Genomic DNA, 7,506 nt, shown 5'->3' with positions numbered 1-7,506 from the left:
CATATGAAACAGTGCAAATTTAACTCTAACGTTTACAAGCAAAATCAACTTTAGCCGTGTATTATAGAAAGCTAGAAAACATTGGTTCGACTGGTATTTAACTGTCACTTCAGGCCTTCCAAATATCAATTATGTCTAAAATATTTGAAGTGAAGTTAAATACCAGTCTTTTTTAACTTTCTATAACGCACAGCTAAAATTCATCTTGCTTATAACTTTAAATCATTACAATAACAACATTAAATCACTATATGCAATGGTGGTAATGTCACCATAATATATTCACTAACAGAAACTCATTACAATTACATCACTACAAGAAAAAAAAAACATATATACTAATACTAAAGAATAAAACATTAGTTTTGCTTACTTTAATGAAACATACGAACAACTTTCCACCCAATCTTTTCTCCTAAATGGTAAAGAGAACGAAAATAAAAGTGTCTCCATCTCCTCACGAAAACAAGAGAACCTACAACACTCCAGAATCCAAATACAAACCCAAAAGCCATGCTTGCATAAAACCATATATCTACTTCATCTTCATTTTCATCTTTTTCTTCTAACTTAGGCTCATCGTTATCCACGGTGCAATTCTTAATGAGAGGAAGCCCACAAAGTTGATTGCCCATGAAACTAGAAGAATTAAAACTTTGCAATTGAGTCCCTGAAGGAATTCTACCTGACAAATCGTTATAAGAAAGATCCAATATACCAAGAAATATCAAGGTAGACATGCTCTTGGGAATTTCACCAGAAAGTTTATTGTGAGAGAAGTCGATAGCATCCAGTCCTTTCATGTCACCTATGTTACTAGGGATTCTTCCAGTTAAACCATTTTGTGACAAATTCAATGATAATAATTCTACAAGGACTGTTATTTCTATAGGAATTTCTCCTGATAAATTGTTATTCGAAAGGTCTATGCTTCTTACAAATCTAAGGTTGGTGTTGTACTCCATCACTTTCCCCTTCATCACTATCAAGCTGCTCTCCATAAATAAACCATTCACGTTAGTAGTATAAAATGCGCCATCATAATCATTTCTAATAGCCATATTAGTAAAGTTACTAAAGCAACTTGGTATTGTGCCAGATAAACCATTATGAGCAAGGCTCAAGATGTGTAATGAAACCAAACGACATAACTCCTTAGATATGTAGCCATCAAACTTATTTTCATGTAACATGAGAATGCTCAAATCAGCAAATCCATCTCCGATCCATGTTGGAATGCTTCCAACCAAATTGTTTTCACTAAAATTAAGTATGAACAGTTTTTTTTACAGTTTTGAATTGTCAAAGGTATTTCACCAGAGAGATTATTATTGTGAAGGTGGAGTGATTGAAGGAAACTTAGAATTCCAATAGAGTTGGGAATATTGCCGCTAAACTTGTTGTTGCTTAATTTTAGTGCTGCCAAATATTTCCAACTACTCCAACAATCCGGTATCTCACCATGCAGGAAGTTTCTTTCAAGATTAAGAACTTGCATTTGCTTTTCCTCATTCATCTTGTTGCATAAGAAGTTAATGATAGATCCCGAAAATGAATTATTGGAGAGATCTAATGCAGTGACATTTGATGAAAAATAAGGTACCGGTCCATTGAAATTATTGGAACTCAAATAAATTCTCGAAAAGACGCTATTAGCAAAAGGCATATTTGGAACGGAACCATGCATTTGGTTATGAGAAAAGTTCAAAAATTGATAATTTTGGAATGAATCCCAAAACCAAATAGGAATTGGAGTTGAAATCCCACAGTTGGATAAATCCAAATATGTCAAAGACTTTAATAGACGAAGCCAATTTGGGAATTGAGGTCCAATGTGCCAAGATTGTAAATATAGATATTGAAGTTGAAGAGGAGGAATCCAATTGGAGCTAACTCTCAATGCAATGTTATTCCCAGATGCATCAAAATCAACCAACCTTATGAGATTTGCAAAGTGGAGATGAGAAACCTCACCCTCCAGCCTGTTATTACTAAGATATACATATTTCAAGGAACTCATTTCTCCCAAAGACAAAGGAATTGGACCAGAGATTGAATTATATGATATACCAAAGTTAATAAGATTTTTGAAATACCTGAGTTCTTGTGTCAAATGGCCAGATAATTCACAATCAGCCAAAGTTAATGATTGTAGCTCACCAGAAACACATCCTGACGATAAAATTTCCAAGATGTCATTCACTTTTTGGTTCAATTTGATGGTTGAAAGATCGAGTGACTTCAAATTGCAGAAATGTTTAAATGAATTTGGAATTCCTTTTTCAAATTCAAGTTCATTATTGTGTGACATGTCAAGGGTAATTAGAGAAGTTAAGTTTCCAATGCCACTAGAAATTTGACCTTGCAACCGATTTCCTTGGAGGTTGAGGATTTGAAGATGGGTTAAATCATATAACCAGTTGGGTAGGGAAGAATTGAAATGATTGACAGACAAATAGAGTTCCCTAAGGAAATAACTCATATTTTGAAGACCACTCGGGATTGGACCAGAAGAGAAGATAGGTTGAGACTGGGAAGATGCGTATGATTGAAAACAGGAAGGCTACTGTTGGAAATATGCCTTAGTTAATTTATTATGAGATAATGTTTTATTTAATTATTTTGAATTCAGGAGAAGTTATTTAGTTATTGCATAGATTAAGGAGAAGTTATGGAAGTCAGTTGTAACTGATGTCTGTATTTCTGTATAAATTTCCTGAAGTTCAATAGAAATATATGTTGGTTCCAAACTCTTAAATATCAAATACTACAAATTGGTATCAGAGCATATTATCTTGAGGGATCTGTGAGAATGGAAGGAGATGCAGTCTCTTTTAATCATGTTACTGCACCAGTTTTTGATGGCCAGAATTATCAAGTTTGGGCTATTAAAATGAAGGTGTATCTTGATGCATTGGATCTTTGGGAGGCTGTAGAAGAAGATTATGAAGTTGCTCCGCTTCCACAAAATCCAACAATGGCACAGATAAAGAATCATAAGGAGAGAAAGACAAGGAAGTCAAAAGCTAAAGCCTGTCTTTTTTCTTCTGTTTCCAACACCATATTTACTAGAATTATGAGTCTGGAATTAGCAAAAGATATATGGGACTACATCAAGAAGGAGTATCAGGGAAATGAAAGAACTAAGAACATGCAGGTTCTCAATTTGATTAGAGAATTTGAGATGTTGAAGATGAGGGGGTCAGAAACAATTAAAGACTATTCTGACAAGATGCCGGGTATTGTTAACAAAGTCAGGCTACTTGGTAAGGAGTTCTCTGATGAGAGAATTGTCCAAAAAATCCTTGTTACTTTGCCAGAAAAATATGAGTCTAAGATTTCTTCTTTGGAGGAGTCTAAAGATCTGTCAAACATATCTTTGGCAGAATTAGTTAATGCTTTACAGGCTCAAGAGCAAAGGAGAATGATGAGAAAAGAAGAAATGGTAGAGGGTGCTTTCAAGGCCAAAATTGAAAGTCCAGGAGGCAGCCCAGACAAAAATTACAAGGAGAAGAAGAATAACAAGTTCAGCAGTGATAACAAAAATGATGTGAGCACACCTTGTCCATATTGCAAGAAGATGAATCATATGGCAAAAAGATGCTGGTGGCGGCCTGACATCAAGTGCAGGAAATGTGGTAATATGGGCCACATGGAAAAGGTTTGCAGATCACAACAAAGTGAAGCCGCAAAAGTTACAGAAGAACAAGATGAAGAGCAACTCTTTGTGGCAACGTGTTTTGCAGTTAACAACACCTCCAGTGATGCGTGGTTGATAGATAGTGGTTGCACAAATCACATGACCAACGATCAAACTCTTTTCACAGAAATAGATAAAACTCTCATTTCTAAAGTCAAAATTGGAAATGGTGAGTTTATTTCAGTGAAAGGAAAAGGAACAGTGGGCATTGAAAGCTTAGCAGGTGTAAAACATATTACTGATGTTTTATACGTGCCTGACATTGATAAAAACTTGCTTAGTGTTGGACAACTTGTTGAAAAGGGCTTCAAAGTTATTTTTGAAGACAAGTGGTGCTTCATCAAGGATACAAGGGGCAAAGATGTGTTTAAAGTGAAGATGAAAGCCAAAAGTTTTGCCTTGAATTTGATGGAGGATAAGCAAGCAATACCAGCAAGTCATGTTAGCAATCAACTTACAACACCTTACACACCACAACAGAACGGTGTAAGTGAGAGAAAGAATCAGAGTGTCATGAAGATGAATAGATGCATGCTTCATGAAAAGGAATTGCCAAAAAATCTTTGGGCAGAAGCAACGAGTACTGCAGTTTTTCTACAAAAAAGGCTGCCCACTAGAGAAAATGGGAAAATTATTGTGATCCCAGATGTCAAGTTCATGGAAGATAAACAATGGAGTTGGGAGGAGTCACTTGAAATGCAATCACAAACTAATTTGCAGATTATTGATGAAAATATTGATGATGTTCCTGTTCGTGGCACAAGATCTCTATCTGATATATATGAAAGAAGTAATGTTGCTGTTTTTACGCCTTCAGAATTTAAAGAAGCTGAGAAGGATGACAAATGGATAGAAGCCATGAAAGAGGAGCTTCGTATGATTGAGAAGAATGACACTTGGAAGCTAGTTGACATGCCTCAAAATAGAAAGAAAATTGGAGTTAAATGGGTTTTCAGAACCAAACTCAATGCTGATGGTTCTATCAACAAACACAAAGCGAGGCTAGTTGATAAAGGGTAGTCAAGTTTCTAAATGGCTATCTTCATGAAGAAATTTTTTGTTGAGCAGCCAGAAGGTTTTGTAAATACTAAGGCAAGGAGGAGTTTGTTGGAAATATGCCTTAGTTAATTTATTATGAGATAATGTTTTATTTAATTATTTTGAATTCAGGAGAAGTTATTTAGTTATTGCATAGATTAAGGAGAAGTTATGGAAGTCAGTTGTAACTGATGTCTGTATTTTTGTATAAATTTCCTGAAGTTCAATAGAAATATATGTTGGTTCCAAACTCTTAAATATCAAATACTACAGCTACACATTGACAAGTACAATTCAAGTAAAGAAGGGACTGAATTGATCACTTTTAACCAATCAAAAGATTGACTAAGGTTCACATAACTCATATCTAGAAATTCCAAAGAAGAAAGACTAGAAACCCAATCTAAATTCTCAACATAAAGACCATATACCTCGTAACTTTCAAGATTGAGATAGTGTAAATTTGAGAGATTTCCAAGCTGAGGAGGAACCATTCCCCCAAAACCAGCTCTGGAGAGGTTAAGATATCTTAAACTCTGCAAGAAACCAATGAATTTGGGAATAGAAACACCTCCAAAATCATTGTAGCTCAGATCCAAGTAGCTCAAATGTTTCAACTGAACCAAAGAAGCACTAACCTTTCCACCCAATGTTGACTTCCTACGGTATTCTTGATATTCTTCGTACTCTGAATAATCAGGATCAGGACCATAATACTCTTCTAGAGAAAGAGTTCTGAGACGAAGCTCAAGGACATGAAAAGTAATATTGTTGCAGACAATTCCAGTCCAACTGCAGCAATCAGATTCGTCAGAAATCCAATCGGAAAGACGATTAGAAGGATCGTAAAGACCATTTTTAAACTGCAAAAGAGCGTTTCTCTCGCTCTCAATGCAACCCTCAAGGCATGCTATGAAAAAGAAGAAGAGAATGAAAGTAGTAGCACAAACACAAGTAGAAATCATAGTTGATAAGTAATTTTAAAGGTGAGAAAGGATGTTATTTGATATTATAATATATACGAATATTTTGCTGTAAAAATCTTTGTTTTGAGCATAGTTTTGTCAAAGTCTTTATGACCTCAATAAATGTTCTTTTACATTTTAACAAAATGAGGTTAGAAATGAAGATAAACATGAATTTTTCTATAGGGTTAGAAATATTTTGTTTCATTTCGTTTTTCCTTTTCTTCAAAAGTCATTGTTTTAAATGAATTTGTACATATAATTTGACGAATTCAACTTAAATGGATAGACATTACTATCAAAATTAATTTTGTAAAATTGTAGAGTTTACATGCGGTTCTGGGATAGTAGTTTGGATTGTTGATTCAAGTGATGTTGACTGCTTTATAGAGCACTGTCAAATGAATTCAAGCGATGTTATTCTATTATATGTTAATTTTGAATCACGAACAATAGATGCACAACTACCACTAGAGGTGAGCATATCCGAACCAAAAATCCAAAGAACAAAAAAACCGGACCAAACTGAACCGAATTATATTTTGGTTTGGTTCGGTCCTAATTTTTAAGTTAGTTTGATTTTTGGTTCGGTTCAATCCAAAACCGAACCGAAATATATACTGCTTTTAGTTTTAGAGTTTTAAATTAATTAAGTAATTATATATAGAGAAGAAAAACAATTAAACATGTTCTTCTCTCTTAACTAATTATATATACAAAAGAAAAAAAACTAATTATATGATTATGGCTTTATATAATTATTTAGTTAGTGAAGACACAAGCAACAGTAAGTCTCTAATGCTTTGTTTGGTCCAAACATGAACCAAGCCAGACCGGACCGAAATAATTCGGTTTGGTCCAGACCAAACCAAATTATAATTTGGTTTGAATTGGTCCTAAAAAATACAGGTAATTTAGTTTGGTCCAATTCGATTTGGTTTGGTTTTTAGACCGAACCGAACCATACTCACTCCTAACTATCGCAAGCTATGAAGACAGAAAATGTTATTCAATCAAGTTGTGATACCACTGTTGAAGTGGACACAACCGCTAAAGTGGACACAACCGTTGAAGTGTAAAATTGCTCTTGGCTCGAGTGTGAGTTAAGAAAGGACGATTCTTTGATTCATTAATAAAGTATTTTTTCATCAAAAAAAAAAAATTGCTCTTAGCAATCAATGTTAAGGGTAAAATTACACCATTTTAAATATTAAAGTAAAATTGTGCATTTCTGTAAATGTTAAGAGTATTTTTACACATTATCTCTATCTTATTGATGTTCATTGTTTAAATAAAGAAATCATTTTCTTCTTCTTTTCAAATTTTAATTGAATTTGGAAATTATTGGAAATTTCAACTTAAATTGACAGATACCTACTTAAATTAATATTACTATTGAAATTAATTTTGAAAAAGGCTTCCCTGCCTAGTTTTGGGCATGTAAAAGATATTACGTATATAATAATAATTATAGCCCGGCTTTAGACTGCTTATTTATCTGGCTTCTGTAACTAACTTCTCTGCCTATTATGCTTTTGCACCGCACTGCTCAAGCGCTGAAGAACCGGGCCCTCTTGCGTCCACTCCTGGAGAGTTTCTTTGCGGCCTTGATCCTTACAAAGGTGGTTGTCTTCCAAACCTTTCATTCGAGAAGTAAGTAGTATTGAAATTAATTGACAAATAATAAATGAAGCTCAAGGAGATGAAATGTAATGTTGAGACAGATAACACCGGTCCAACTCCAACTCCAAAAGTCATTTTTGTACCTCATTCTGCACCAGTTACATATTAGTTGGTTCTAAA

General features: G+C 34.3%; 1 pseudogene; it reads right to left on the bottom strand.

Moving 5' to 3' along the window:
• Nucleotides 1–374: 374 nt before the first annotated feature.
• LOC136222828 (receptor-like protein EIX2) lies at nucleotides 375–5,703 on the bottom strand (annotated as a pseudogene).
• Nucleotides 5,704–7,506: the final 1,803 nt, after the last annotated feature.

Source organism: Euphorbia lathyris, chromosome 3 (assembly GCF_963576675.1).
Source record: "Euphorbia lathyris chromosome 3, ddEupLath1.1, whole genome shotgun sequence".
NCBI classification, from domain to species: Eukaryota; Viridiplantae; Streptophyta; class Magnoliopsida; order Malpighiales; family Euphorbiaceae; genus Euphorbia; species Euphorbia lathyris.
This window is presented reverse-complemented; position numbering and strand designations above follow the sequence as displayed.